The sequence below is a fragment of the Cryptomeria japonica genome, chromosome 1, assembly GCF_030272615.1.
Source record: "Cryptomeria japonica chromosome 1, Sugi_1.0, whole genome shotgun sequence".
In the NCBI taxonomy this organism is placed as follows: Eukaryota; Viridiplantae; Streptophyta; class Pinopsida; order Cupressales; family Cupressaceae; genus Cryptomeria; species Cryptomeria japonica.
In genome coordinates, this window is record NC_081405.1 from 90,878,232 (window position 1) to 90,901,830 (window position 23,599).

Consider the following 23,599-nt stretch of genomic DNA (forward strand, 5'->3'; position numbering starts at 1 on the left):
ATGGAACTAATGCTTTCGGTGAATCCTTTTAGAGATCCATCGAGACCAATGTCTATTTGATAAGTTAGTCTTTGGTTTGTTTGCACATCTAGTTGGCCACCACTTGGACCTGCCACTAGACTTGGGCCCACCTTGGTTCTTCCTCTATGCTCTACCACATGGCACATCTTGATTGGCTCTGGGGTCCCTATCCTGACACCTTAGCATGGCCTCACTAACCACTAGAATGAAGCTCTTCATAACCATTTTCCTTAACTGCTTGCATTAACTACCGACCATAGTCCACCGCTAGTGGTTTGTCACCAAGTCAAGGTGAGTATTCAGTAGGCATCTTTCTATTGTGGTATAGCGACCACCATCAGATCATCTGTGATCACTGTTGATTTGCCCAACTTGCTCGTTGGTTAATTTTCCTATCTGTTGCAAAATTTGGGTGCTTTGAGATGCATGTGGGGTGGGGGGGAACCAAAGTTGAGCTAGCCTTGTCAAAAGCCTGTAAGCTTTGACACTAAGGATATATGTAGCTTTGCTTTTAAATATTAAAACTTCCTCTGCACTGCCAATGTGGGATAAATGCTTTCCCCTAAAAGTTTGTTTCTTTTGTAACCCAATTTGGTGCCCAAGTAAAAAATGCCTTACACAGGCCGATTGCATTTGCCTTGAAGTTTCTTTTACCTTACATCTACCATGCAAGGGATTTGGCGATACACTTGCCAAATGAATTTTCCTGAAGGTTTTAATAGCCACTCCATACCATAGGCAAGGAGAATGCAGATGTCTTGTTTGAAATGGGTCTCTCAAATCATCAAAATTTTATAGGTTCCAATAGTGGCCCTGACTAGGGATGGTTGATTGCAAGATCAATATAAGAATTCAAAATCTAGGTAGAGCAGACCACCCAAAAAAAAAAAAAGGATAGTTCTCTTTTTCTCAAAACAGGGGCTCCTTATTGAAAACTACACAACTAAAGCAAAGCAACTCTACAATAGAAATTATTTACAAAATGGACCTGAGCCATCAAACTGAAATCAATGCCTACCTCTATCAAACACATGATTCTCACTTCCATGAACTGAAGGTAAGCTGGAACTTTCACTATCATCTTCTTGATCACAAACTCTACAACTTCTCATCAGCTTATCACACAAAAAAATTAGCATATTGGTAATCACCAAATAGTTGGAAATCAAACAGATGCTGAAAGTGTTGATCACTATATGACATAGGAATGTCATACCCTTTACAATTATTTCCCTGCTAAAAAGAAAAGTAACCCTTGACTCCCTCTAAAACCTGGGAACATCAGGCACATGCTGACCACTAGTTTGCACAAAAGGAAAAAAATCATCCTTAATATTGTCTTACAAACTAGAGAGGAATACTTCCTCATAAAATGACTGCAATTCAATATCTTGGTGATCAAAATTCCTATCAGCCTCTTGCAAACATGAGAATGCATGATCATTTGTCAACGGTTCATATGCCACTTGGAAATCTGAGAAGACCACTTCAAATCTTTCATTTTTTTTAACAACAAAATCCACACAATGCATATCAAATTCTGAATTCATATCAGCATATGAATCCACATTATCACATATATCGACATTATATGCATTTTCACCTTGTGTACTATTCAACTCAAATGTAGGGAAAGAATCAACAACATATGTATCATACTTCACACCCTCAAAAATATCATCAGTATCAAAATATATACTGGTTGGGTATGAGAGACTGGGGACATTTCTGGATGTATACCTCTAAAGATCAGCAGCTAAGAGTTCTGAGATTTGTTCACTACTTAGTGAACCTTCTCCTTCATTTTCATTGTCCTTGACTTTATCTTCTGTATTGTAAACATTGTCCCAATCTGATTCATGCATTAAATCTTTTTTGCTCATGTCTTTATGCACATTTATTTTATCATTGCAACAACTTGCATCTACATCATTACGTTTATCATGCTGCTCATAAAGTGCTGCTATATGTTGCAACATAGTTTCATAACCTTGGTTGCAAACACTTTGAGGATTGATAAAGATAGCAAGGTCATCTACATTGTTCAACTATGAAACCTCAACAGGCTCATGATTATTTGAACAATAACTTGTACTTTCACAATTTTCTTCTTACTTTGAATACACATCTACACTGTCATGCTGAGAACAAGAGTCATCTTCAGCATCATACGCGACATCTCCACTCACGGATTCATCTCCATCGCTGTATCCAATATTATGTGCATTTTCAGATTTATTCATTTCAATCTCATCTATCCACTCTTTAATGTGTGCAACACTTTCTTCCCTCAAGGTTGAAGACCAATTGACTGAGTCAGGCTCATCAAGCTCTAAGAATAATTGAATCTAAACAGACTCATGGGGTCTAACATCAACTGGGAGCTCATTTAATGCAGCAATAAATCTTTCATAAAAAACATATGATGATTCTTCCTTTCTCTTCCCTACTTTCCTTCTTAAAAACAAGATGAACTTATCTTTGAAGATATATTTCAATCTCCCTATTGGGACTATTTAAAATTGAGTCAAGTTTTGAGGCCCAATTCAAATTTTTGCTTTGCATTTCCAAATAAGTCAATTTGAATGGCCTAGTTTGCGAGAGGGCAAAATAGAGCTCAGTTAATCATGAAGAGGTAAGGCTTTGATTCATGTCCTACACCTTTCATTTGGCCTATGCAGTGATGTGGAACTTTCAGATTTCAATTTGGATAATTTTATCAGGTACCCATTTTGTTGGGTGAGCTGAAAGTGCATTTTAGGCACAAATGCAGATTTAATTGAGTAGCCTTCTTTGAGTGATTGCATCTTTTGACCTATTGAATTTCATGAAGAAATTCAAAATGGATTCAATTGTATGCATAAATGTGAGTAATCCTACAAATTTTCAAGTCTTAACAAATCTATTTGCTCAGTTTTTGAAGATCAATATGTTTGCAATTTGTATGGTTTGACAAGTCCCTGTTTCAGTGCCTAGTCGAAGTCTTGTTTCACACAACTGTAAAAGTTTCCTCAGTAAGCATCATGTTAGAATGTTTGTTCCGGGTTATTTTTGGTATAAATGACAAGATATGTTTCAAATTTCAAGCCTCTACCAATCCATTTGATCGGTTTTCAAAAGAGTTCATTTAGCCATCCTTTTCAGTTATCTGTACTTTCAGTGCTATATCAGTTAATGTTGCCATTATCATGAGCGCACCATTTATATCCTGTCAGTTTTGTGATCAAATTGAGAATTATAAGTTTTAATATGCACTTCAAGGTACCTATGTTTCAAATTTGAGGGCCTACAGAGGTCGTTTGATATTTTTGAGAAAGGCATCATGTGTTGCCAAAACATTGACTTCATCAGGTCCCCAGTGTTGACAAAGCCAGTTGACCATTTTTGCCAATTAATATCTCTTCACTCAGGACTCATCTTGAGAAACCATTTGGTAGATTTCATGCTTGCATATCAGAGTACATGCCTATCAGATGGCGAGCTCCAAAAAAGTGTTTTGACAAGTTTGAAAAATACGTCTTCGCGATTAAATGCGAAAATGCGACGTAATTGCTTGAAGGTTGCAAAATTTAGTTTGATGATCCGAAAATGATGCCAATCATTTCCAGAGGTATGGATAAGGTTTCTGAAGCTTTTTAGAGGTTAGTTTCATGAAAACAATTTTTTTTTTAGTCGGACCCACTTTGGCGCCCAACCTGGCCTATGCCCGTGCATTGTTTTTATTGGTGATTTTTGCTTACTAGGGGAATTTCAGAATATTCAAATGAAGATGGCAATTACTAAAGTCAAATAAGGGATCCTGTTCAGAGATTTGTTTCTTTCATGGCCCCTCTTGTAATTGGCCATGTAATTATTGCAGTTAGTTGTTACAAAAGAAAAAATGATGGGCACTGTATATCTTGCTTGCGAGCTCAAATGCCTACCTTGGTTCTCAACTATAGATGGTTTAAAAACTGAAAGGCCCTACCATTCTATAGGGGAGGCTGTTCAATTGGTATTAGAAGATCTAAGTTATGGAATTAGCTAAACTGGATGGGATTGATCAATGAATGGCTCAAAGGAATGGCTCTCTAATGCGTGGATAAAACCTCGCTATGCCCAAGAACCCCTTGCTATGCTATCTGAACAACTGGTTTGTAATTCCTATGGTGGTACCATGGATGAAGAGGGAGATCATTGAAGCAATGAAGATGTGCCATGAAATTCTGAAGGTGCGTGGATGGCCAAAGAATAGCAGCGTCCTCCTTCTCCTCACATGCCCTCTCATCTTCCTCTAAAGCTAGACATGGCAAGCTAAGTAATAAAAATTTAAACCCAATGCAATGCTGGGTGTAAAGCCAGTACCTTGTGAATAGAGCATTGAAACTCCTAAGCAAATGGCAATTTCTGCACTCTCTCCTCCCTCACATGGGTGTATGGAAAGTGTTGAAAACTCTCAGCTAATGCAAACATCTGCTAGCATTCTTTCCCTCTACGTGGTTGTTTCAAGGCTAGTGATGATTTATTAATAGAAAATGACAAATGCATATTGACGTGGTGTCCCATCTCCTTCTTTGCTAACAGTGGTGCTTTGAAAGGGGCGTTGAAGTGTTCAAGTTCAACCCTGTTGGATTTTGCCAAGATCAAGGGCACAATGAAAAGCATAAAAGAGACAATAGAATGACAAGAACAAACTGTATTCTCATCAATATAAAAATGATCAACTGGATTAACAAATACAATGAATAGAGGCCTGCTTATATAGGCAAGGCCATATGGATGTATGAGCACACAAATATGACAAGTGGCTCAATGAGAAACAAGGGTAGGTAGGAAATAGGTGTGGGTAGGTAGGAGAAATAATATAATATTCCACATGAGGTGGATCACCCACTGAAGGTGGAATTATCACTCCACAATAAGTGGATATGATAGTGTAATAACAAGATCAACACCATAAGAGGTGGAATTTCTCCTACACACACTATCCCAATGTGACACAAACACCCAAGTGTCTCATATCCAAACTACTATGAAATGCATTATCCTAAGTAAACTTAAGTAAGTGTAATAATATCCATGATGAATAATTATTTACACCAACACCCCCCCTTAAGTGCAACTTAGGGGAATGAAGACTCAAGTCAACAATGCAAGATGGGTCCCAGCTACAAGGCCATGATAGGAACCCATGTACAACATGCAAATGCAAGCAAAACAATGCAATGCAATCTCTCACAAACGGAGAAAGGGAGAAAACCCAGTGGGAAAAAACTCCCCCCCAAAAAGAGAGATGAATGTACAAAAGAATCTCAAGGAAGAAGGACAAAACCTCAAAGAGGAAAAAGTCCCCCCCCATAAGAGAGGAAGGAGAAGTCAGCTGACCCCCCCTAATGACACATCCCGCACCCCCAAGAGAGCTCGCAACTGCTGGAACTTACTCTCGGTGAAAGGTTTGGTGAATATGTCAGCAACCTACTCTGCTGTAGAACAATACTGCAAATCAATGACCTGCTCCTGGATGAGCTCTCAGATATAGTGCATATGAATCTCGATGTGTTTGGTCCACTGGTGCTGGACCGGGTTCTTCGAGATGGAAATGGCACTCTGATTGTCACAATGTAGGACTGTCGGCCATGGAGTAGGGAATCCAAACTCTGTGAGAATCTGCTGGAGCCAAATGGTCTCAGTCGCTGCATTAACAGCACCTCGATACTCAGCCTCAGTCGAAGAGAGAGCAATAGCATGTTGCTTCTTGCTCTGCCAACAAATGGGGCCCAAACCAAGGTGAAAACTGTAGCCAGAAGTAGACTTACGATCAACTAGATCGCCAGCCCAATCGGAGTCTGTGTAACCAACCAAGCGAAGTCCTGTGCCTGCTGCATAGTGAATCCCATAGTGATGTGTACCCTGGATGTAATGTAGAATGCGTTTGGCGGCTTTCCAATGAAGCTCATGTGGTTCCTGCATGAAGCGGGAAACCATGCCAACTGCAAATGAAATATCAAGGCGTGTATGAGTCAAGTAGATGAGACTACCCACAAGCTGACGATACAAAGTGGCATCAACTAGTGGAGAAGAGCACTGAGCCTCAAGCTTGACCCCTGAAAGAAAGGGAGTCAGGGCAGACTTACAATCAGCCATATGAAAGCGTGCAAGTAGATCAAGAGCATACTTGGGCTGCGATAGAGTAATCCCAGAAGGTGATTGTGAAATCTCTATCCCGAGAAAGTAGTGCAAAAGACCCAAGTTAGTCATATAAAATCTGTCATGCAAAGCAGATTTGACCCTGCTAATGATGGATGAAGTACTCCCTGTAATGATCAAGTCATCAACATAGAGTACAAGTATCAAGTGAGAGTCATCCTGTCGCAAAATGTAGACATTTGGATCGAAATGACACCTGGTGAAACCTGTGGAGAGAAGAAAGGAATCCATCTTGGCATACCAAGCCCTGGGGGCCTGCTTAAGGCCATAGATAGATTTCCTTAGTCGGCAAACCAAGGAAGTATCCTGGATGAAACCCTGTGGCTACTCCATATAAATCTCCTCATCAAGGTCACCATGAAGAAAAGCACTCTTCACATCCATCTGATGTACAGCCCAACCATGAGCTGTAGCTATAGCAAGTGTCAAACGAATGGAGTTCATCTTAGCTACGGGTGCAAAGGTCTCAGTATAGTCAACACCTGCAACCTGCGAGAAACCTTTTGCAACAAGCCGAGCCTTATACTTATCCACACTACCATCCGCTGCAAACTTGGTCTGATAGATCCACTTACATCGAACCATCTTTCTCCCCTTAGGGAGATGGACTAGATCCCATGTGTTATTCCTCATCAAGGAACTATACTCTTCCTCCATAGCCTGGTCCCACTCAGGAACCCCTGATGCTTCCCTAAATGTCTGTGGATCGGAAGCGGTAGCAATAAATGCATGTGGAAGATCCTAATGTTGTGATCGAGTTCTCCATGTATCCAAAGGATCCCCGATAAGAGAACCCGCGGACTCAAGTGTCTGTCGAGCCCAACGAGGTCTAGGTGGAGGTGGAGAACGAGGCACCTCAACTACAAGTGGACCCTGCGGAGGTGTAACCCTGCGAGTCGGAGTTGAGGGAGTCTCATCATCTGAATCACTAACATCACTATCCACAATGGAGGAAGGTGGAGGAGGTAGAGAGGCTAAGCTAGGAGAGCTTTCCTCAAAGTGAACACTCCTCTCAATGAATACCTCATGTGTCTCTGGATCCATCAATCTGTATGCCTTAACACCCTCAGGATATCCAACAAATATGCAAGGCCGACTCTGGGGTTCCAATGCCTTGCGTTTCTGTGGAGGTATGTGAGCCCATGCTGGACACCCAAAGACTCTGAAATGTCTCACAATTGGTTTCCTACCAGCCCAAGCTTCAAAAGGAGTAATACCTTGTAAAGCTTTGTGAGGAACCCGATTCTGGATGTGTGTGGCACAACTGATAGCCTCTGCCCAAAAGGCGGGATCAAGAGAACGTGCATGAATCATACAGCTAGCCATTTCTTTGAGAGTTCGATTCTTGCGTTCTGCAACCCCATCCTACTGTGGAGTGTATGCAACAGAATGCTGAAGATCAATCCCCTCAAATGTACAAAAATCCTCAAGTCTCTTGTTCACATATTCCCTACCATTATCTATACGAAGAATCTTGACCACTTTCCCTGATTGCTTCTCCACACGAGTCTTGAAGTCCTGAAATCTGTCAAATACTTCACTCTTATGAATGAGAAAGTAGACCCAAGTGAAGCGGGAGTAGTCATCAATGAAGGTAAGAACATAGCGGGCCTTACTAAATGAAGGTGTTGGAAATGGACCTGCTACATCACTGTGAACAAGTTGAAGAACTTCCAAAGCTCTCCAAGTTTTCTCTTTATCAAATTTCTCTTCGGGATGCTTGCCCATGGAACAACCTGAATATACACCCTCTGAAAAGCTGATTCGAGGAAGACCTGTGACCATGTCTTTAGTGCTGAGCTGCTGAAGATAGCGGTAGTTGAGGTGACCAAACCGCTCATGCCATAGCTTACTTTCTGAATTTGAATGAGTAAGCAAGGCCCTAGAAGGTGAACTTGGCACAAAGTGGGAAAATGAATAAAGCCTTGAGTTGTCATTGACTTGTCCCACTGCTACCAAGGCATCATCATCAAGTTCCTTTACCACAACTGAATCTGGTGTAAACTCAACCTTTTTCCCATTCCCATAGTGAGTGATTTGGTAGATGGAGAGAAGGTTGGTAGACAAGTTAGGAACATAGAGAACATTCTCAAATGTTCCATCATCCATGTCAACTGAACCTTTCCCTTCAACCTCTACTTGTGTATCATCACCTATGTAAATGTGAGGTACCTTAGATGGCTCTAATGTAGAAAACTGCTCCTTTGTAGAACCCATGTGATATGTGGCACCTGAGTCAAGTATCCATTGCTGTGAAGAACCTGTTGTAGCCAAAAATGCTTGCCCTTTTCCCTTAGACTGTGATGAAGAAGAAGAAGATGAATCCTTCTTTGTGTAGGCGGATGGCAAGTTGATATTGTTTTTCTTGAGAAGATTAGTTAACTCATCAACTTGCTTTGTGTGGCATCGATGCTCATCATGACCATACTTTTTGCAATATGCACAAGTTGGTTTATCCTTCTTAGGTGGTGTCCCCTTCTTGGAAGAGGATTGAAGATTGCCTTGTGATGGAGAGGATGATTGTCCCTTGTCCTGTTGTGGTTGAGACTTAGATTGCTTCTTCTTCTTGTTGGAATTTTTGCCTTGACTTCCTTGATTTCCTTGATTTGCTACCAAAGCTTTGGACTTTGAAGACTTGAGAAACCCCATGTTCAACAACTTAGATTGTTCCAATATCAACATTTCTGTGAAAGCATCAAAAGAAGGCATAACATAAGAACTCCCCACTGTCAAACGATGAGTTTGGAAGCTAGATACAAATGCTGCATATTCTGGTGCAAGCTTGTCCAACAAGTTGAATATCAATTGAGCATCCTTTTTGTCAATTCCACAATCCTTTAGCTTTGCTCTTAGCTCATTTGCTTTGGTTACATAATCTTGGATTGTATCAAAATTCTTGGGATCTAAGTTGGTGAGCTCATTATCAATCTGATAGCCTCTGATTTCATCAACTTGTCCATACAATTTCTGAAACATATCCCTAGCCTCTTTAATTGTTTTACACTTCTCAATGTGGAAAATGAGGTCATCTGATACATACTTGCATAAGGTTCCAAGAGCCATGCAATTCTTTGTGAGCCATTCTAATTGAGCATTTGGATCAGCCTTAGGATCAGGTGGTCCTGTTATTGTTCCATCTATGTAGTGTGTGAGACCCTTTTCCATTAGTTTACTCCATACTTTAATTTTCCATGATGCATAATTAAGTGGAGTTAATGGTGGAAACTTATTAGGACTCATTGCAACAAGAATGGAAAGAGAACAAAGAGAGGAACAATCACACAAGACACCCCCCCAAATTCACTCAATCAAAGAACCCCCCCCAAATGTGATGATTTTGGCACTTTATAAGTAGTGCGTATACAATGGGCCACTTGCAAAAAATGGCAAAGTGGACTTCTGATTTACAATTTTACAACTACCTCAAGAAGGCCAAAAGAGACTCAAACTGATAATGCAAGAGATCTAACTAAGATCCAAGCAATTTACAAGTACCTAATAGGCCAAATAAGACCAATATATGAAAGTACAATTTTCACTCAAAATCTCTGAAATCTGATCATAGATTCTGAAAGTAGATGAAAAAATAAGTACTTTAAAAAAAAACGGCACCTGAAAAGGAGGTCGTATGAGCTCAAACGAGGCCTTTGAAGTTGCAGAATTGAGGATTGGATAGGTATAGCTGAGAGAATCCAAAAATTCTGAAAAACCTATGTATAAAAATCAAAAAATAACCACACCACTGCGAAGATCATGAAATTTTAGCACATTTCAAAAAAAATTGCACCAAAAAAGGAGCAAAAATGAGCAAGATATGGCCTTCCAAAGTTGGACTGCAAAAGTGAAAAGCCCAATGGAGAGGGGTTAAAATTTTTCAAAAAATGCTGATGTGGCGCTAACATCAGCAAAACACTGTGTTAAATTTGACGGCTATATGATCGTCATGAAAACTTCGCCTCCCTGCTGACTGGGCATCCGTACTGTACGGACTGCTGACAGTGTGTCTGACTGTGCAGGGCGTACAGATGACGTGGCACCGTACGGATGCGTGCGTGGTTCTGTGACTGGGTGGACTGTACAGTCTATGTGGCACAATACGTGGTGTACGAAGGTCTGTTCGGGCCACGTGGCGAGTTCCAGTTGGCTGTTTGTTGTCGGTGCTGGAGGCGGATGCCAGCGGTTTCCTGCGCGTCTCCGGGGGCGGAAGGATGCTTGAGCCGAGGGGCTATGGTGGCCGGGAGCTACCGGAGACGGTGAACCTAGAACCTGCAGGTGCCGTCGGTGGAGTTCTCGGTGCGGGCGGTGGTGGGAGGGGCTTCACGGCGGCGGCGTGGAGGACGATGCGCAGGGATCACGGCGGCGGCGCGGAGGACGGTCTGCGGTCTGCGGCCTGCGCGGGGTACGATCTGCGGTTTGCGGCCTGCACGGGGTACGATGCCCTGTGAAACCTGCGCACAGCAGGTACTTTGTCCAGTTCTGCGGGTACCATCAGCCTGCGGACCCTGCACAACCTGCACCGAGGGTACGGCCTGGTATGGGGGTCTGCGGACCCCTCAATAATTTTCCTTTTTTCTTTTGAAAATTATTTTTTTTTGCTTTCGGATTTTTTGAAAATTTTTTTTTATTTTTCTAATTTTTGAAAAAATATTTTTCAGAAAAGAAAAAAAATTTTTTTTTTTGAAAAAATAGTAATAAATCCGAAAATCCGTACTATGTAGCAAAATTGGGGAAAAAATTTTTTCTCACCAAAATAGGTCGACTTTATAGTCGAAATTTATGGAAATGGCCTCCCAGATTCAACGGTGATGTCCAAATCGCTGTATGATGTCTCCAAAAAATGAAGATCCCCAAATCCGAAAATAGAAGCCTTCCACGATGTCTCCAAAAACTGATCAACGAAGCCCCAAAAGCTCTGATACCATGTTGGATTTTGCCAAGATCAAGGGCACAATGAAAAGCATAAAAGAGACAATAGAATGACAAGAACAAACTGTATTCTCATCAATATAAAAATGATCAACTGGATTAACAAATACAATGAATAGAGGCCTGCTTATATAGGCAAGGCCATATGGATGTATGAGCACACAAATATGACAAGTGGCTCAATGAGAAACAAGGGTAGGTAGGAAATAGGTGTGGGTAGGTAGGAGAAATAATATAATATTCCACATGAGGTGGATCACCCACCGAAGGTGGAATTATCACTCCACAATAAGTGGATATGATAGTGTAATAACAAGATCAACACCATAAGAGGTGGAATTTCTCCTACACACACTATCCCAATGTGACACAAACACCCAAGTGTCTCATATCCAAACTACTATGAAATGCATTATCCTAAGTAAACTTAAGTAAGTGTAATAATATCCATGATGAATAATTATTTACACCAACAAACCCCTTTACATGGAGGGTAATCATTGAAAGTCTTAATCAAGCCAATGTAAGCAGCAAAACCCTCGTTCATCCTTGTCTTTCCCTGCTGGCGATGAATGTGATTGTTGGGCATTGGAAGCATGTTCCAAAGTAAAGGCAACAATTTATCCTTCCTCTGCAGGGCAGTCTGGAAGGCAACATTGAGATTCAACAAATGTTGAAGGAGCATTATAAATTCTTAAACAATATGCATTGGCTGGTGTAAAGCCCCCTTCACATGACTTTGCCAGTGTCCTCCCTGCGCAGTGTCTGGTGAAACGGTAATAGAGGATGTTCAAGCAAGCTCCATTAAAACTTAGTGGGAATAGCTTAAAACATGCAATCCCAGATAAAATGCAATATCCCACATTGGTAGTGGGAGGGAAAATTTTGATACTTATATGCAAATTCACACACATCTATAATGTCAAAGCCATCTGGGCTTTTGACAGACGGTGTTGTTGGGCACCCAAGGTGGGCCCATGTGCGGGCATGGATCCCAATGTGACCTAGGTGGTGACTGAGTAGCAACTAGGTGGACCCCATGTAGGCACACTTCCCAAGGCAAATAGGCAAATTTTGCAGAGAAGGGTCAGCTTAACAGGTGACCAGGTCCGAGATGATCCGACGAAGCGCGTTGATTCATAGGCCGAAGATGCATGAATGTTAGAGGCTACAAAATGGCGAAATGGTTTGGCAAAAATGTAGTAGTGTTAAAGAGTGAGCAAGTTCAGAGGATCTGATGGCCTGCGCGATTTCGTGACCCGAAGATGCTCACCCATTAGAGGTTGCAAAATGGTGAAAGGAGAAATGCAAAATGGAAAATTCTAGGTGGTGATGATGTGGCAGGTACAATCAGAGGTCCAGCAGGTAGGTCCCGTCTCGGTGGCACCTAAGTGGCAATGACGTGGCATACATGCGGTGGCCAAGTGGTAGTGACAAAGCTGATGACATGGCGATGATGAGGTGTCATCCCAGGTGGTGTCCAGTCAACCCCATCAACCAATTAGGTGCCACCACATGGCAAAGTGTCAGGCCAAAAGGGAGGCAAAAATCAAATTTAAAATCAGTTAAATATATAGTTTTGACTATATTAAAAAATGAAAAATTTAAATGATTGTGCACATTGGAAGGATTAATTCGCCTAGGACTGTATTTTTGGCCAAAATATGAAGTGGTATATATCCTTGGAAAGCTTTCAGAATGAGGAATCCAGTCAGGCAGTTAATTTTGATAAAAGTCGGATATTTTGAGAGCAGTTTCCATGGGAGTGAAATTCAGTGAGAGAGGAGACACTTGACAATTTCAGTTGCAGATTTGTTTTTCTTCCGTCTCCTTCTTATTCCCAATTCTTCTCATTTGTAAGGGTTCTAGAAATTTGGAGAATGGCTCCATTTTTTCATGGCTTCCAATTTTGAGTATTCTTCAAGATTGTACAAGGCAGTGCTTCTCTTTCAGTAATAGAGTATCTTCTTGTTGTAGATGTTTTTTGTTGTAGGTCATGTATGTGTAAGGCATATACACAGTTTATTGGATTGTCTCTAAGCATTCTTTGTTTTCAATAAATCTAGTCTTCAAGGGAGTCTGGGTTTGTCCTCTCAAAGTGGGAGTGTAAGGGTTGTTTTCAGGTACTCTTCAAGGAAGAGTTTAAATTCTATGAGCAATCATTGTGGATTCGAGATTATGTTTAGATATGTATGATCCTCTGTCTAAATTTAGAATGTATTAATGTTAGGCATTAATATAGGGATATCTTCCTTAATAAATTGGATTTGCATAGAGGTGTTCATTTTTAGTTTGATGTATGACTCTATTGCCCTTAGATAAGGCACTGATCTTGTAGATTTTGGGGTTTTCTCAGAGATTTAAAATCAAAAGAAATCAGAATATCTTTTCTTTAGTGTATGTTATGTTTTGAAATGTTTCATCTATCTCATGCTCAAGCATAGTTGAGTTTTATGTGCAAATCTAGCCCATCTACAATAAACTACTTGTTTTGGAGCCTTGGTGAGGTCTATCTATTTATGTTGATGTTGTCATAGGTGTGTAATAGGTTTAATTCTAAGCATCAAAGCTATACCTGCCTAGGTTTTGCAGAGCTTGAAGAGTAGAAGGATTCATATCCTTCTCATGTTGTCCAAGCCCTGAGGTTCTTCATAGATTGAATTGGCTACTTCATAGATTGAATTGGCTACTTCATAGATCAATTGCAAGTGTTCTTGGGTTATCACTTTTGGTGAACAACACTCCCTATCAATTTCTTTCATATTTGATAGGGTTTTCAGATCTAGGAACCACATCTAGATCCATCAAATTTGAGAAATCTACTAAACCATTACTTGGACAATGCATCTTACTGTTTTACAAACACTTTTCAAAATACATGCAGTCATTAACTTCAAAACCTGACATACTTCTCACAATATTTCTGATTGAAACTTTTCAAAATAGGAAGTATGTGAAGTGCACATTTCTTTTCCTTTCTATGGTTACTGTTGCACCTTATAAGGAACAAATAATTATTTCATGAATACCTTGAGGAATACCTGTGTGTAGGAAAAAAAAGAGAGACTAGGCTAACATGCCCTAATCCTACCTTTTGACACACATTGTGGAATACGAAAGAGCCTAGAGGTATCATACAATTGGCTACTTCTTTTTGTGAAAGAGAGAGCCACAGGCTACCTTTTAGGGTTTCTATTCCTTTGTTGTAATTGAAAGATAAAATGATGCAAGTTCAATTCCTAACCCTAAAGTGCAAGTATGAACTAATAACAAGATTGCAGAATTGAGATTAAACAATGGAAAGCTATAAACACAAGGACAAGACAAGAATGTAGATGCATACCCGGAGTTAAAATCTGAGTGAAAATGTTCGGGATGGGAGCGCAGACGCCACTGTCCTGATTCTACTCCTGAAAACTGTTGTTTTGCAACCTAAAAAGTTGTCGGAAATGCTGAAACTTGCTGTCTCACAGAGGGACCAGGGCGCCCAGCGCCCCTGTCCTAGGGACCAGGGCACCCTACGCCCCTGTCCTCGACTTTTGCCCTGAAATTTGGTGTGTAGCTTAGTTTCTGTCTGCTTCTACCAGATCTGCAACTTGTGGTGTCCTCTGAATCCCGAAATCTGCACTTATGTCTAAAAAGGTATGGTGGGTAGCTATATAGGGTTTTGCCTTAGTCAAACCCCCGCTTTGGTGATTTCCACCTCCATGAATAGCCAAGTTGTATTGTAAAATTAATGTGTGTGTAGACCTTGTGTGTGTGCAAGATCCTAAAATGCAAGTAAGAAAACTAGAGCAACCTAGAAAGTAAACCCTAATTGCTTGTAAATGATAATGTAAATGCTCCAAACCAAGATGCAAAGTGATCTAAAGCATGAATACAAATGATATAATGAGGCTTATGCAAAGACATGAAAACAACATGAAATCATACCCAACCCCAAGGGAGGGGTACAAGCCAATCTTCAATCAGTGATCCCTTATTGCTTTTCAATGCCTTCAAAGCCCTAAATGGATGAATGAAATTGATGAATACTTGATGGATGGATGTTGAATGTTATTGAAGTCTTCAAAGATCTACTCTTTCGCTGCATAGAAGGTCCCTGGAAACAAAATTCTGATCCTTTCAAATGAAGAAAGAGAGCTCTTATATATGAAACCCTAGGTCTTAATTTCAACTTTTGGCCGACCTAGAGATTGAATCTCCCACCAATTTCTTGGGGTTAAGCATTATTTTATGATTGGATGGCGCTCCTAAAATTTCAAGAAAAATGTCCAGGACCGTGTGCACTCCGGGCGCTATGGTCCCGACAACTTTTCACCAAATTTTCAAGGCCGTCGGATATGATGATTTTAGAGAGAATCTCGAAGTTACAAGTGATTTCGAGATGTTTTGACCCCCGAAATCAAGCCCCCAAGTTCAAAATAGGACCTAATTAGGATTTTTGATTAAATGATGTATTTGAGGAATAAAATGAAAAGGGCACACTTTAATGAAAGGGCCCAACTTTATGATGTGGAAGATGATGAAATAGAACCTTAGACCTAATTAATTTAATTAATTAAGTTCTAAAGGCAAAATGCGATGCAAAGTGCAAGATGCGCCAAGGCGGGAGCTAAACCAAGTGTGAAATTGTACCCCTTTAGCAAGTGCGTACAATTTTTGACACTACATTTAGCCCCCACTTTAGTGGTCATATGAGTACTACGTGCATATGTAAGCTAAGGTACAGGAAAGTAAACATTATTTGAAAAAGGATATATCCATAAGTCTATCGAACGAAGCCCCCAGCGGTATCTGCAGTACACAGTTATGAATCGCACCCTACAAAACACACGTTAGATCATAAAATCACCTAATGCTTACTAAGGAAAGTGATGAAATTTGTGAGTAGCTATATGCCCCCCCTATTTTGGATTGCTTATTAGGGAGGTGAAATAGGATAGCATGGTTACTTACGACAAATTGTGTGAGAGATTATTGATGAGAGATGTTCACTGAAGAAGCTTCATCAAAGCACATTTTGGAACATCCTGGGAGTAAGGGAATGAAAATATGATTCCTACACAACAAATGGTTCAAAAATCGCATCTCCCAAACTCAAGTTATGATGAAATGAGTGATAGAGGAAAATTAAGGTTTTGAAATTAAAGGTAAAGGAATGAAAATATATACCTTGAAAGTGACTATTGCATTTGTCACTTTGTTGATTTCTGAGTATTGTTCATTGCAGCGGAGCCCACATAGCCATCATCATGCCTTCATAATGACCAGAGCATCTCACAAGGATGGAGATCATGTGATAGGCCGTGATCGGTGACAAGCCACTGGACGAGGTGATTTGACTGAACTTTGACTTTGACTTTTTGCATTTCTATTGACTTTGACTTTTTGTGATCGAATGCGGGCCCTAGAATCTGACCCTGGGTCCCACCCAGGGTGCCATGGTCCTATTAGGGTGCCATGGTCCCTGTGAGGTGCCATGGTCCTCTCAAGGCCCCATGGTCCTTGTGGGGCGCCATGGTCCTCTCATGGTGATAGTTTTCATTTTTTGGGTAGATGATTTTGATGATTGAGTACTGATTTCACTGATGTTTTTGCATTGCAGGGTCTCCCATACATGAGAGAGCACACTGCGGGGCAGATTCTTTGTAGTCTGCAAGATCAGATTCCTCGGCTAACTCAGGCAGAGAGGGATACATTATCGATAGTGGGTTTATGGTATGCGATCCTCATGCCGACCATTCAATTCCATCCTGCTAGTAGGAGAGATGATGGTTACACTTGAGGATGTGTACCACATACTTCGACTACCTATCAGAGGAGCCACCATGACATATACAACTGATCGGTCAGCGGAGGACTATCAGAGGGAGTAAATATACTGCATAGGGAGAGTCATGTTGAGTGAGACTAGAGGTCGCATCATGATCAATTGGCTCTTACATCCTACAGGAGTGGTGCCCCTTGTGAGATGTCTTATGATTGCCATCATTGCACTAGCCATCTGCCCTAATGGGCGAGGTACGCACATGCATGGGGGTTTCACATGGTGCATCAGGGCTATGGAGAGACATAGAAGAGTATATGCTTGGGGTCAGAGTATGCTTGCACATCTCTATCATGACCTCGAGGAGTATGTGTTTGGACAGTGTTGTAGCTTGATGACATGCACACTTTTGTAGGTGTGGATATTTGAGCACTTTACATGCACCAGGCCTGTCAGCTATCCGATGAGTGTGGCTAGCGAGTGACCTAGGGTGTTTCCCTATCCACTTACCGATGAGTGGAGATTTGGGTATCTACTATATTGGAGAGTGACATTCGATAGATTGACAACTAAGGTGACAATATGGAGACCATATCTGCAGAGGCACAGATGGGATGAAATGGAGAGGCAACTAGCATGCTTACAGAGGAACCACCTACTAAGAGGATGATACTCACATATCATAGTCCCATTCTACTTTGATCGAGTATGGAGGCAGTTTGGGCTAGAGCAGTGTGTTCCAGCTGATGTACCTATCTATACTCGACACTCACGAGTCCTTCCCAGACCCAGAGCAGTAGCGAGACCTACGACAGATGATATCAAGATTACAGATATAGAGGGGTCTAATCAGGATGTGGTCATTGATTACTCCACAGATCCCAGAGCACAGCGCAGGTATCTCTCATGGTTTGTGAGGACATACCTAGGGCCTATCTTTCCACCAGATTACTCGACAGACCATCCAGGCCCATGGAGACATGGAGACCAAGATGAGGATCAGGGATCTCGATCGGAGGAGGTAGAAGATCTTGATCCACCCATAGGAGATCAGCCTAGTGCCGAGGAGGAGGAGGAAAGAGAGGAGGATGACATAGATAGAGATGATGATGAGGAGAACGAGGATGTGGGTGAGGATACAGATGAGGATGAGGATGATAGAGATGATGAGGAGGAGTCAGATGCAGCTCCCCACCATTTAGGAGATGATACCATAGCCTTGGATCCTCCTCTTATTCCCCAAAAGGGAGAACATGAGGTGATATGGAGACCTGTACCCATCGTGCATAGATCATTTGAGCATGGGGAGCCTAGTAGTTCCCAGTCACAGATGCTACCATATCACGATCCCTACTAGCGCGAGGGAGATCCAGGTATAGTAGATTTATATTTATTGATCAATGTTTTGATGATATAGAATGGTACTAATACAAAATCTATTCTACTGCTACAGCTAATGTGCAGGAGTGGCATTCCTTGATCCAACAAGTAGTGACAGATATTTCCTCACAGGTTGCTTATAGGCCTTAAGGGAATGCAGGTCAGCATGAGGACTTGTTTTCCCCATTTTGAGTATAGGTGGAAATATGGAGGGAGAGAGAGAGAGAGTTCTATCAGAGAACCTTCAGCGGGCACAGCGTGACCTAGCAGCAGCTCAAGCCAAGGCTACCTCGTATCGTGCAATCCTTATGGATAGGGATCGTAGGAGTTCCTCTCAGAGTCACTCACGGTCTATATCATGCTATACACCTATGGGTCCACCTTCATAGCCAGATCAGGAGGGAGTATCTAGTCGTCACTCTCCAGCCACTAGCCCTAGGGATGGGAGATGATCTCATGATGTAGGATAGGTCACATTTTGGATGTATAGTGACCTACTTTTGTATATGAAAATATGATCCACACATATATATATAGATATACATGCTTCTCTTTGTCTCAAACGTGTTATCTTTAATGCCTAAAACAACGTATATTTTGATTAAAGTTAATACATTTGGTAGATGTACATGTATATTCTAAATTTAATTTCCATGTGATTGATTTCTCAATGCTCCATGATTAAATTAATATATGTGTGACTTAATCAAAATAAAATATTTAATCAAGTACTACATTGATGATAGAGAAGAAATATTTGTTAAGCCTAATAATCATATAACTAATGTGATTTAATTTTAAACTTAAACACAACATGATACGATTCTACTTAACACATAAAGACATTGTATAATATGCTAGCATAATGGGAATGTAAATCTTCTGCAATTACATAAATGAATTCAAGACAAACTATAAAGTAAAGAAACATGCTTGTCAAGAACAAAGCAATATAGATTAAACACAATATCATTTAATTCTATTTGCTCTAACCAAGATATGCTAACATATTACCCAATTTTGAAGAACTGAAAAGAAGATAGATGAAATGAAAGATAATAAATGAGGAATTAAGCATAGTATCTACGCAAGTGCATAGCATTATAGGTTCTTTAAGAGGTGTACCATCTACATCCACTATTTTGTAAGGTATCCACATTGCGCTGATTCTCATAGAGAACTAAGTCACCTACTGAGAAGGAACATTGAATAACCTTATCATTATAGCTTCGTTGTAGAGTTTTGTGATACGCTTGAATATGCTCAAGAGCATTTATACGCTGTTCATCAAGCATCTCAAGCTATTGAAGTCTTTGTTCTCTATAAGAGTCATCATCTACTATACCTTTAAGAGAAACTCTAAGTGATGGAATCTCTAACTCTAAAGGCATAATAGCATCAACACCATAAACAAGATTATAAGGGGTAGTTCCTGTAGCAATTCGTACAATTGTTCAATAGGCCCAAAGAGAATAGATTAGCTGAGTACTCCAATCCTTACCATGCTTATTCACGGTTTTGCGAAGAATTTGTTCAATTATCTTATTGGATGATTCGGCTTGACCATTTGATTGAGGATAGTATGGTGTAGAAAATCGATGTTCGATATGATATTTCTCAAGGAATTTCTTCACGTCCTTGTTCTTAAATGATGTCCCATTATCTGAGATTATAGTGGAAGGTATCCCGAATTGAGAAATAATGTTTTCTAGAAGAAATTGACAAATCACTTCAGCAGTAGTAGAGAAAAGGGGAACAACTTCTACCCACTTTGTAAAGTAATCTGTTGTGGTTATAATGAAAGTGTGTCCTTGAGATGAAGGAGGAGATATTTTACCAATGAGATCCAACCCCCATGCAAAGAAAGGCCAAGAAGCTACATGAGAATGAAGTTCTTGGGCAGGAGCATGAATCAGATAATTGTGTTGTTGACATTGATGACATTTCTTAACAAATGAAAAAGAATCCTTCTGCATAGTTTTCCAATAGTATCCCATACGAAGCAATCTTTGAACCAAGGATTTGCCTCTGAAATGCCCCCCATAGGCACCTAAATGTGCCTCTTCAAGAGCAATAGGGATTTCTGATTTGTTAAGATAGCAAAGGAGAAGACCGTTATAACCCCTTCGGTAAAGAACATTAGAAAGAATGATATATCTAGCAGACAGCTTGTGGATTCTAGCCCTAACATTCCTATTGGCGGAATCAAGAAAGGTACCATCGGTCAAGTATCTTATGATATGTGAATACCATTCATCTAAGTCTATAAAGTCACAACATGTCACCAAGCTAGAATCATCTACAATAGCTAGAGAAATAAGGTTGTGAATAACAAATTTAAGATCAACCACAGGGACCTCTAAAGATACAAGAGAAGCCACACATGCCATTGCGTCTACATGTCGATTATCTTTTCGAGGAATAGGTTCCATGGTATAAGAATCAAATTTTTGTAACAAAGAGATAGCAAGGTCTTTATATTGTGATAATTTGTCTTGTTTTGCTTGATACAGTCTTGTTACTTGTCTTATAATCAATTGCGAATCTCCATAAATATGTATGTGCTTTACATTCAAAGCAAAGGCTGTCTTTATTCTTGCTATAAGAGCCTCATACTCAGCAATGTTATTGGTACATGGGAAATTGAGATGATAAGATAAGGGAATGGATTTCTTTGTAGGAGAAATTAGAACAACACCTGCCCCTGATCCCGTACAACACTTAGAGCCATCAAAGTATAACTCCCAAGTTTCACCTTTCTCTATACAAAGAATGAAGTCATCAGGAAAAGACTCAAGGTTAGGGAAGGAGAAAGGTGAAGGGGCCTCAACTAAGTGATCGGTCAACGCTTGCCCTTTAATTTCTCTTTGTGAAACAAATTTAAGGTCAAATTCAGTTAACATCATAACCCACTTAGCTAGGTGTCCTAATAAATCAGTTTTAGAGAAAAGATCCTTTAAAGGATCAAACTTTACCATGACGTAGACTTCTGAATTTAAAAGATAATGTCTCAATTTCTGAGTCACAAACACCAAGGCCAAGTTCTTTCTATCACAAAATATCAGGTCTCATAATTGAGTAAGGTACGACTTATATAATAAACCAGACATTCCTTACCATCTTTATCATGTTGTGCCAATAATGCTACGAGAGCATGAGAGGAAGCAGCTGTATAAAGAAGAAAGGGTTTAGAAGGTTCGGCAAGTTGAAGGATAGAAGGATTAGCCAAATATACTTTTAAATCTTCAAATGCTTGCTGACAATCTTCGTTCCATTGAAAAGTGATATTCTTTTTGAGAAGTTGAGTAAAAGGAAAAGTACGATCCGTAAGTTGAGATACGAACCTATGAATAGCTTGAATCTTTCCTTGTAAGCTTTTGAGTTGAGACGCATTTCTAGGAGGTGGCATGTTGACAATAGCATCTATTTTCTTAGTGTCCACCTCAATCCCACAATGCAAAACTATGAATCCTAATAGTTTTCCACTATCCACACCAAAAACACATTTTTGGGGATTCAAGCGCATGTGATATTTATGAATTCTTTCAAAGATTTGACGAAGGATCTTAATATGATCTACATGAAGAATGGATTTGGCTAAAATATCATCAACATAATCTTCTAAAATCTTATGCATATAATCATGAAAGATAAGGGTCATCGCTTGTTGATAAGTTGCGCCAACATTTTTAAGTCCAAAAGGCATCATCACCCAACAAAACGTACCCCAAGGAGTGGTGAAAGCAATTTTGAATTGATCTTGAGGATTAATGAAAATTTGATTGTATCCTGAAAAACCATCCATGAAGGATAACAAAGCATGTCCTGGTGTAGAATCAACTATCATGTCAATGTTTGGGAGAGGGAAATCATCCTTTAAAGAAGCCTTATTTAAATCTCAAAAGTCAGTACACATTCTTATTTTATTATTTGATTTAGCCACAGTGACAATATTTGAAATCCATGGGCAATATTCAATAGGGCGGATAAATCCAGCCTCCAATAATTTTTCAATCTCAGCCTTAACAAGCAGAGCTACCTTAGGATTCATTTTTTGAATCTTTTGTTTCATAGGCTTAGCATCAGGAAATAAGAAAATATTATGAGTAACAATCTTAGGATCTATACTAGGCATGTCAAAGTATGTCCAAGCAAAGATCTCAGGGAATTCATGCAATAAATCTGCATATTGTTTTTGTTCTTCTTCATCCAAACACTTTCCAATTTTAATAACTTTTTCTTCATTTCAAGGATCCATCTTAACATCAATGGTGTCACTTATGAGAAGATTAATTTGTTGAGGAATATCCTTTAACTGGGGGAATTCTTCCACAATCTCATCATTATCAATCTCTCTTCCAAAATAAGCTTCAGTGTTCAAACAATAAGGAAATCCCCTATTGTGATGATAATGAGGAATAGTGTCATATGCTCCCAAGAACTTAGCTAAAGCATCATCGGTAGGAAAGACATCCAAAGCATAGGCACACGAAAGATCCCCATCAATATACTCAGGGTGTCTCATTGGTAGAGATGTAGAAATAACATTAACACTAATACATGGTCTCTTAGAAGCTTTAGTGCACTTGTAGGGATTATAACCAAGTCCAAAGGTCTCATCATAAAGATTATTCCCTAGAGGAACCTTTATCCCTTGTTCATGAACGCCACAACCATTTCCATTATACCCATACTTAGCTAAAATATGAAAACCACGACCATAATGATTAGCCATTTCAGAAAGAGAAGGTGGTTTTTCATAAGACAAAGAATCAAATTCTTCAGAATTAGAGCTGTGAGGAGAAGAAGTTTGAGAAGTGGCCACAAAATTATTGTTCATAGGTTCAGGTAAGGTTGATTGATCTTTAGTTTCTTCCTTCTTTTTAACTTTAAGCTCTCTAGGAGGAACCCTATACTCACCTACAAAGGTGGGATTAAAGTCAAGAGATCCCCAATCGTCTTCTGCGAGAACCTTCTCAGGATCAAAAGCCTTTTCATGTGTAGATTCAAGTTGAGAAGAATATTCTTCAAGAACTTCAGACTCATCCAAAGAACTTTGATTATCAGGGGGTGATGATTCATCCATAGGTATCTTGTTTAAAGAGTCATTATTAGAAGAGGAAGGTTTAGAAGAACTCCCTTTGGAAGTAGATGTTTGTAAACAAGCTTGAAAATTAGTATCACCTATCAAGGTATATGTCTTATTGTTATAAATAAATTTAACTTGTCTATGCAATGTAGAGGGGACAACTTGCATACTGTGAATCCAAGGTCTCCCTAATAACAAGTTGTATGTTAGATTTCCCGACATAACAT